Source organism: Cebus imitator, unplaced genomic scaffold (assembly GCF_001604975.1).
Source record: "Cebus imitator isolate Cc_AM_T3 unplaced genomic scaffold, Cebus_imitator-1.0 Scaffold53, whole genome shotgun sequence".
NCBI classification, from domain to species: Eukaryota; Metazoa; Chordata; class Mammalia; order Primates; family Cebidae; genus Cebus; species Cebus imitator.
Genome location: NW_016107368.1, coordinates 8,014,311 through 8,023,281, shown reverse-complemented (window position 1 = coordinate 8,023,281; position 8,971 = coordinate 8,014,311). Strand labels below are relative to the sequence as shown.

Genomic DNA, 8,971 nt, shown 5'->3' with positions numbered 1-8,971 from the left:
CTGGCTGACCCAGGCATGCTCTTCTATCACCATGTAGCTTTATCTGCCTGTAGCCTTTCAGAGCCCAATAGACAGCCGGAAGGGAGGGGCCTGTTGCCCAGGAAACCTAGCAAGTGTTTGCTCTGTCCAGCCCTAGACTCGCTCTCACCACTCCTGTGGTCATGAAAATGTGACCCTTTTTCCTCCCGCCAGGCAGCTCCTGCCACTTGCCTTTGCTCCTCTCTAAAACCTGCCAACCAGCCAGCTTTGTTCTAAGTCTGCTGATGACCCGTTCTTGTTAACGTAGGAGCTCGCTTTCTCTCCGTCCGTGCAGTGAACCTCCTCCTGATTTATACTGATTGATTTAAACTGGCCCAGAGCTTCTCACAGGGTACAAGTTCAATTAGTTTTGTTCTCCGCCTTCCTAACTAATGAAAGTTACTGAAATTTGACCTCTCAGTATGTAGGCTGTTGTCATAAAAATCAAAAACTGCTAATAATAGAGGGAAAAGTTCAAAAATAAAATACCTACGAGTGAGGAGTATGTGTGTATGCACCACTGCCTCTTTTTCTTGAAAGGGGAAAAAGCCTTTCTACTGCTTTTCATCGGATGTCAGGAAACAGTGGAGCACCAGAATCAGGCCATGCATCCCACCCAGAGGAATTTCCCGGCAGCTCCGGGCATCCCGCCTACCTGGACCTCTGGCCTACCTTGAGCCTAGAACTAAACTCTGCAAACCATTCAGAGAAATCTGCTATTTTGCAATGATCTTTTTTCCTTGGAAAACAAAACAAAACAAAACCCTGAGCTCGATTGGACATGTATTATCAAAATTAATAATCTAGGCTTTTAAAATGTCAGTTGCAGACTTCTGGCTTCAGAAGAAGATATTGTAGACTCAGTTTTCCCTGCTCCTCCCCCATAAACATAACTAAAAACCCTGGAAATAACTTAGCACCTAATGATAAAGGGAATTTGAAAGCAGGAATAAAGAAAGCAGTTGACTGTGGACGTCAGGACTTGAGGAATGACAATACAGTGAGCTCCCTGGGTTCTCTTTTCAACTCTTGTATATCTCAGAATGGGCCTTGAAAAAATCTGCAACCTGGAAGCAACAGATATAGGTAAAAAGAAAAACACATAAACAAAATCAAATGAGAAAGAAAATACAACCTACCACCATTTGTGGGATGCAACTAAACATAGTGTCAAGAGTTAAATTCACACGGCTAAATAGTTTTATTAGAAAATAAGAAAGATCTCAAATCAGATATCTGTGTTTCTACCTCAAGGAACTAGAAAAAGAAGAGCAAAACAAATCTAAGGAAAGCAGAAGGGAGAAATCAAAGTGAACAGACAAAAATCAATGAAATTAAAAATAGGATAGCAATAGAGGAAATCAACAAAACAAATAGCTGGTTCTTTGAAAACAATCAATCAAATTGATATACCTCTAGCAAATGACAAAAATAAAAAAGAGAAAATATAAATCACCAATATCAGAAATGAAATGGAGGCTATCACAACAGATCTTATCGTCATTAAAAGAAAAATAAGGGAATATTACTATGAACAACTTTACATCATATAGCCAACAATTTAGAAGAAATGTACCAATTCCTCAAAAACCACAAAATAACACTAAAACCCAGCCAAGATGACGTCATTACCTAAGTAGTCCTACAACCACTAGAAATTTAATTTGTAGTTTAAGAGCTCCCACAGAAGAAATCTCAAAGTCAGATGTTTTACTGGAGTAATTTACCAACATTTAAAGAATGAATGCCAACTCTATACACTCTCTTTCAGAAAATAGAAGAGGAAGGTATAGTTCTCAACTCATTTTATGAGGCCAGTATTACCCATTAGGTATACTGCATCTACAACTAATATCACACTTATCATTGAAAGACTGAGGTCAGTAATAAGACAAGAATATCTACTCTCACCACTCTTATTCGACAGAACATTGGAAGTTCTAGCCATTACGGTCAGACCAGAAAAATAAATAAAAGGCAATCAGATTGAAAAGGAAGAAATAAATTACCATTAGGGTAATACTGGGTTTTAGTCAAACCCCGACAAAAACATCATAGAAAAAGAAAACCAGTATCTCTCATGCATCTCATTAATATTCCATGAATTAAAATCCCTTGTTTGGGATCCAACCCAAATTGGATCCAACAATGCATAAAAAGGCTAGTTTAATATCAATAAAATCTGCCAATGAAAACCAATCTAATTTACCATGTTAAGAGGCTACAAAAGAAAAACATATGTTTATATCAATGAATGCAACTAAAACATTTGGAAATCTCCAACATTCATTCATAATTAAAAACTCTCAGCTCATCAGAAACAAAATAAAAACAAAATAAAACTTTCTCATACAAAATCTACAACTAATATCACACTTAACATTGAAAGAGGTCAGTAATAAGACAAGGATATCTACTCTCACCACTCTTATTCAACAGAGCATTGGAAGTTCTAGCCATTGCAATCAGGCAAGAAAAATAAATAAAATGCAATCAGATTGGAAAGGAAGAAATAACATGATTCCAATTTTCAAATGACATAATTGTCTACCTAGAAAATCCTAAAGAATTTGCAAAAAAAACTTCTTAAATTAATAAATCCTTAATATCACAGGATATAAGACCTATGTGACACACAAAAGTCACTTGCATTTTTTACTCATAGATTTATGATTAAAAAAATTTAAAATCCTAGTGAAAGAAATCAAAGAAGACCGAAGTATTTGGAGCCGAGCATGATGACTCACGCCTGTGATCCCAGCACTTAGGGAGAACAAGGCAGGTGGATCACCTGAGATTAGCTATTAGGAAAATGTGATCAGGACTTTGTGACCAGCCTGATCAACATGGCGAATCCTTGTCTCTACTAAAAAATACAAAATTCACTGAGCATTGTGACGCATGCCTGTAATCCCAGCTACTTGGGAGGCTGAGGCAGAGACTTGCTTAAACCCAAGAGGCGGAGGTTGTAATGAGCTGAGATTGTGCCATTGCACTCCAGCCTGGGCAACAAGAGTGAAGCTCCATCTCAAAAACAAAAAGAAGACCTAAGTATTCGGAGAGACATACTGTTGTTCACAAATCAGCAGACTCATCATAGAAAATATGTCAATTCTTCCTAAACTGATCCATAGACTTAACACAATTCTTATCAGTAAGGTATATAATCTTATTCTAAAATTTCTATGGAAAGGGAAAGGTGCTAGAATTGCCAAAATAACTCTAAAAAGAAAAATAAGGAGGCAAGAATGACTCTTTCTGATGTTCAGGATTACTCTATAGCTACAAAACAGTGTAGTACTACTAGAGGGATAGACGCATAGCTGAATGAAACAGAATAGAGAATTCCAAAATATGTCTGTACAGAAAAGCTAAAGCAATTCAATGGTGGAGGGACAGTCTTTTCAAAAACGATACTGGGGTAATTGAATACCCAAGGAGTGGGGGGAGGAATACAGATAACTGATACCTTATTTTTAAAAATTAACTCATATTGGATCATTAACTTAAAGTGTAAAATTATAAAACTTCTAGAAAAAAAAAGAGGAGAAAATCTGGGACTAGAACTAGACAAAGAGTACTTAGATTTGACCAGAAAACCACAATGCATGAATGGAAAAATTGGTTAAAAAAAAAACCAGAACCTCTTCAAAATGAAAAATGTTTCTCTGCAAAAGGCTCTGTTAACAAGATGAAAAGACAAGTCACCATTGGGGAAATATTTGCAAGTCTCATATCTGACAAAGGATTCATATCAGGAATATATAAAGGACTCTCAAAACTTGGCATTAAAGGCCGGGCGCGGTGGCTCACGCCTGTAATCCCAGCACTTTGGGAGGCCGAGGCGGGTGGATCACGAGGTCAAGAGATCGAGACCATCCTGGTCAACACGGTGAAATCCCGTCTCTACTAAAAATACAAAAAATTAGCTGGGCATGGTGGCGTGTGCCTGTAATCCCAGCTACTCAGGAGGCTGAGGCAGGAGAATTGCATGAACCCGGGAGGCGGAGGTTGCGGTGAGCCGAGATCGCGCCATTGCACTCCAGCCTGGGAAACAAGAGCGAAACTCCGTCTCAAAAAAAAATAAAATAAAATAAAAAATAAAAAAAATAAAAATTGTGAACAGTCCAATTAGAACATGGACAAAAGATATAAAGACACATGCTGTTGAAAAGAATATACAAGTGACAAACACATGGAAAGATGTTCAACTTTTTTAGCTATTAGGAAAATGTAATTAAAACCATAAAGAACTATCACTACATTCCTAAAATAAAATATAGTGATAATACCAAATGCTGATGAGGATGCTGAGAAACTGGATCATTCAAATGTTCCGTGGTGTGGATATAACATGATACAACCAGTCTGGAAAGTAGTCTGGCCTTTCCTTTGAAAACTAAAAACGGACTTACCATGTAACTCTGCAGTTGCACACTTGGGCATTTACCCCAAGAGAAAAGAAACTTATTCCCATGCAGAAACCTGTACACAAATGTTCACAGCAGCTTCGTTTGCAATAACCAAAAAGGGGAAACTAACAAAGTGTCTTTCAGTGTGTGGAAAGACATCCATGCAATACATCCATGCAGTACATCCATGCAATACATCCATGCTAAGTAGTAACACAGCAATCAAAAGGAATGCGATACTGAGTCAGGCAGCACCTTGGATGAGCCTCAGGGAATGATGCTCTTGTGCTCCTCACAACAATCTGTGGAAGAGTTACTTTTGTTGTCTGCATTTTAGAATGAGGTAAGTAAGGCTTAGGGAGGCTATGTTACCTGCCAAGGTCTCCTGCTAGTTAAACGGGATTCACTCTGAAACCCAAGTCTGATGCTCCTTGGCCCCTTTGCTATCCGAGACCCAGATTTTACATCCTGCTTTTCTGCTCTTGCACACAGGCTGGCTTCTCTATGTCCTGGCCCCCTCCACCCTGAACAGTTGTCCATCCTTCAATTCTCACCTCAAATATCTCTGCTTTGTCTTCTTTCCCATGTCTAACTAGCTAATTTTGAGAGAGTTTTAGACTTTGCCATTAAATTTTTAAAAATTAAATGTTTTCCATAATATACTTAAATACATTAAAAATACTTTTATCCATATTTTAGAAAATGATGTATTATCATATTCGGACACTTTTTTCAATATGAAAACATTTTAAATCAGCAAAAAAAAAAAGTCATAAAAAGAGGAAAGAATAAAATTTCCACTCAGTAGAGATTAGTCTTAAACATAGATTGAGGGATCAGACAAGGGAAGTCATGTGATTTCATATAGCCTATTTATTTACACAGGTTACATTTTATGTAAGCTGTACTTATTTTTATTTAACTACCTTTCATTCCTCCACATTAAACCATACTGATTTTAATGTATCATTTTTTTTTCTTTTTTTTTTTCCTTCTCTTTTTCACTTTTTTCTTAATGAACAAAGTAACCTCTGGATTAAAATGAAAATGTCTTTTGAAATTATGAATCATTCAAAAAGCTGTTTGTAGCACTATGTGTGAACACTGTGACATTCCACATATATTTTAAAATACATTTACAAAACATGTCAATTTTTAAATCATTGTCAAATATGGTTTCACTAACCTCATGTTTTAAAGAAACTTGAGAGTGAAAAATAGGTAAATTGCTTGCAGGAAATTTGAACTGTTTAGTCCTGCATATAGCAGCAATATATTTTATGTATAAATGTACATTGGTTACAGTGCACTAATTACATTTTGGTAGAAGGCAACAATAAAAAGGGAAGCCAATTTCTAAGTCTGTGCTGCTTTTTTTGGTGGTTGCTAATACACACCACCCATGGCAGCCAATTAAGGACATATTGCAATGGGAAGATCTGACTGCTTCCCCCCGGGTCCCTCCCGCCCAATTGCTGCACCATTATCTCTTGAGTTGTCACTACTCATATCAGCACGCAAAGCAGGCTATGAATTGTTTCAGCATTATCGTTTCTGAGTTCTCATTAGTAAGAGGATTTAATCCATTTTAATTTCACCGAGAAGCTCATAGGATTCATGAGCGATTCGGTCCTGGGTCTTTGTCATTTTAATGGCGAACGTGTGCCACTTAGACCCTCACCCTGCACTCCAGGAGCGGTTTGACTTGGGTGGTTATGGAAACGGAGCCCGATCTGCATAGGGTTAATCTACCGAGTCGTGACTATTTCTGTCAAATCCTCCCCAAGGGTAAACCCTGCGGGCTGAGAAAGCAGCGGAGGAGGCTGGGCGCACGTGGGTGCTGCAGGCGCCGGCAGACGCCCAGGGCGCACGGGGGCGCACCGAGAGACTTCACCGAACCCAAAGGGCGTGCGCTTGCTCTCTCCGAAAACCACAGCGCTGGCTACTGAAACCCCTGAAATCAGAAATACTCTAACCAAAGGTACTGACAACAGATCTCATCTTCCCCACCGGGGAAAGTAAATGTTATTGACACAGCATAGAACTGTGACACAGCGAAATCTGTTCTGTCATCTCGTTATCGCGTCTCCCAAGAAAGAATGATCATCTAGCAAGGACCTTTCGGCGATCAAAGAGCTCAAGCTAGGGCTTCCCAAGGCATGAGTCCAAATCTGCCTTTTCTTTTTTAAAGGATGAAACAGGGAGAAGAGAGGCGGTGCTGGGGAGGGAATCTACTTCTGAAGTTGTCCCTGGGCTTCCATTGTTCAGTGTTCCTCCTGGGAAAAAATGACTTCATATTCCACACTGCTTCTTCTACTTCATGCCCCTTTTTAACAGCTCTGATATAGTTGCTTCATTTGTTCATATGTTGTGTTACAGGAACTGCAAATATAAAATAAAATTCCCCCAAATTACAATACAGTCATGCACTGCAAAAGAACATCTTGGTTAATAAGGACTGCCTATATGACCATGGTCCCATAAGATTATAATATATAATTTTTACTCTACCTTTTCTGTGTTTACATAACCAAATACCTAGCATTGTGTTCCAATTGCCTACAATGTTCAGTACACTCACATGCTGCACAGGTTTGTAGCCCAGGAGCAAACCATATACCTTAGGTGTGTAATCGGCTAGACCATCTAGGTTTGTGTAAGCACACTCTATGATGTATCCACAACAAAACACCTAACGAGGCATTTCTGAGATCGTATAGCACCTAGATAACAACATCCCATCCCTTATCTGGTAAAGCAGAATTTTCAGTGTAGAGTGTCTATAGACGAAGGAGGCTGCCACCAGGTGAAGTGTGGGAAAATCCACCTCACGTCTTTATCATCGTACTTGACGTCCTCCCTCTGGATTTCCCACAAGGCAAGAGACTGAAAATGCAAATTCCTCCATCAGACTTTTTCTTCCACAGAAACATGAGTTTTGCATGCTCGTTTACCAGCTATGTTATTTGAAACATTCCAGTGTTGTCATAGGAATCTCTGGTACCATAAACTCTATTCATTTTAAACACCTGAATACTTGATATGTAAACATTCAACTCTGGAGGAAATAGCAACACAGCACAAAACCAAATGGATGGATGCTGAAGGAAAAAAAAGCATCTTTTCCTTTGAGATTCCCAAAATTCCAAAGGCAGGAAGTGGATGCCAGAGTGAAGAGGACAGGATCGACACCGCTAACATTTTTTCCCCTTCTGTATTCTTCCTTGATTTCTGGTCCCCACCATTGTTTGTCTTTGCCTTTTTCACCTTAATCCTCTCAAGACAGTATCTGGCTTTCTTAAAAGGAATGGTGTTAGGACACATCAAGTGAGTGTGTGCAACGCGGTTTCAAAGCTCAGCTTCGGGGGCACTGACTTGTTCCACTTACCAGCTCTGGATCCCATTCCTGGCTCTGGGTGCTTAGAACTGCCCTCCCTCACCTAGACTAACCACCCATGGCTAAGCTTTGCCACCTAGGATCCAGGCTTCCACCTGACTGCAGCATGTGGGGTCCAGGCCCCCTGGGAAGACACCATTTTCCCAGGAGCCTACTTGGACGGCATTCTCCCTGCCTTCCCTCCCATTTCCTCTGAAGACTCCTGCAATCTTTGCTTGTTCCCTCCGTAAGGACATCCTCTCCAGGCTTCCTTTAGTGACTCACTTACACCCGCACGCTCCATCTCCTTACCTCAGTATGAAAGAAGGCAACCAGTATCGCCTCCTACAGGTGAGCAATATCATATGAAAATAAAGACGCCCTGCATATAAATAGCAATAATAGAGAAATGCCAGAGGAAAAATTATTTTCAACCAGTGGCTGCCTGTTGTGCATTACTCAGCCAGCCCTAAATAGATAGTAAATGCTTTTCAATATTCCTTTGCGTGTTGGATGTTAGAGATCCTTTAAAAATGCATGTGTTGTGCATGTTTATAAAACACATCCAACGAGCTCAACTGGTATAATGTAACAAAAGCTCAACTTTGTTTTTGCTTTCCCATTATCCCTTTAAAAATTTACTCAGCAGAGGCTGTTCATCAACATTGCCTCTGCTTGGGCAGGTCTCCCAAACTTGCAGACCACTCCCAAGTCAAAAAAAAATCTTCCAGTCATTTTAAGTGACCAGCACAGTCTCATTTGGGTAGCCCCGTCTTCTCTCCCTGAGCAGAGCTGCAGGAGGAACCTGCTGTCATGCTTCCTCCTTGCTTGTCACTGTCACCCCCACTGGCTGTCTGGTCTTTCTGATTTATCTGGGCTCAGTCAGAAAAAGGTGATGGGGCAACGGTCTTTACCTGACAGAAACTATTACAAAATGACTAAGTCCTTTCTGGGACTGGCTCCCATCAAATGCCAACTCTTCCTCTCAGAAGCACTGTAAGGAGCAGAATGTCTGTGTGCTGACCAAATTCCTATGTTGAAGCCCTACCCCATGATGTGATGGTATCAGGAGCAGGCATCTTTGAGAGGGATTTAGGATTAGATGAGCTCATAAGGGTGGAGCCTTCATGAATGGGATCAGTACCCTTATAGGAGTCACAGACAG

At 39.9% G+C, this 8,971-nt stretch overlaps 1 long non-coding RNA gene across 1 annotated transcript; it reads left to right on the top strand.

The window, feature by feature from the left end:
- The first annotated feature begins 6,306 nt into the window (after window positions 1-6,306).
- On the top strand, window positions 6,307-6,841 carry LOC119471240. Its single transcript, XR_005200272.1, has 2 exons — window positions 6,307-6,411; window positions 6,622-6,841. It is a non-coding gene; the product is annotated as an uncharacterized LOC119471240 (long non-coding RNA).
- Window positions 6,842-8,971: the final 2,130 nt, after the last annotated feature.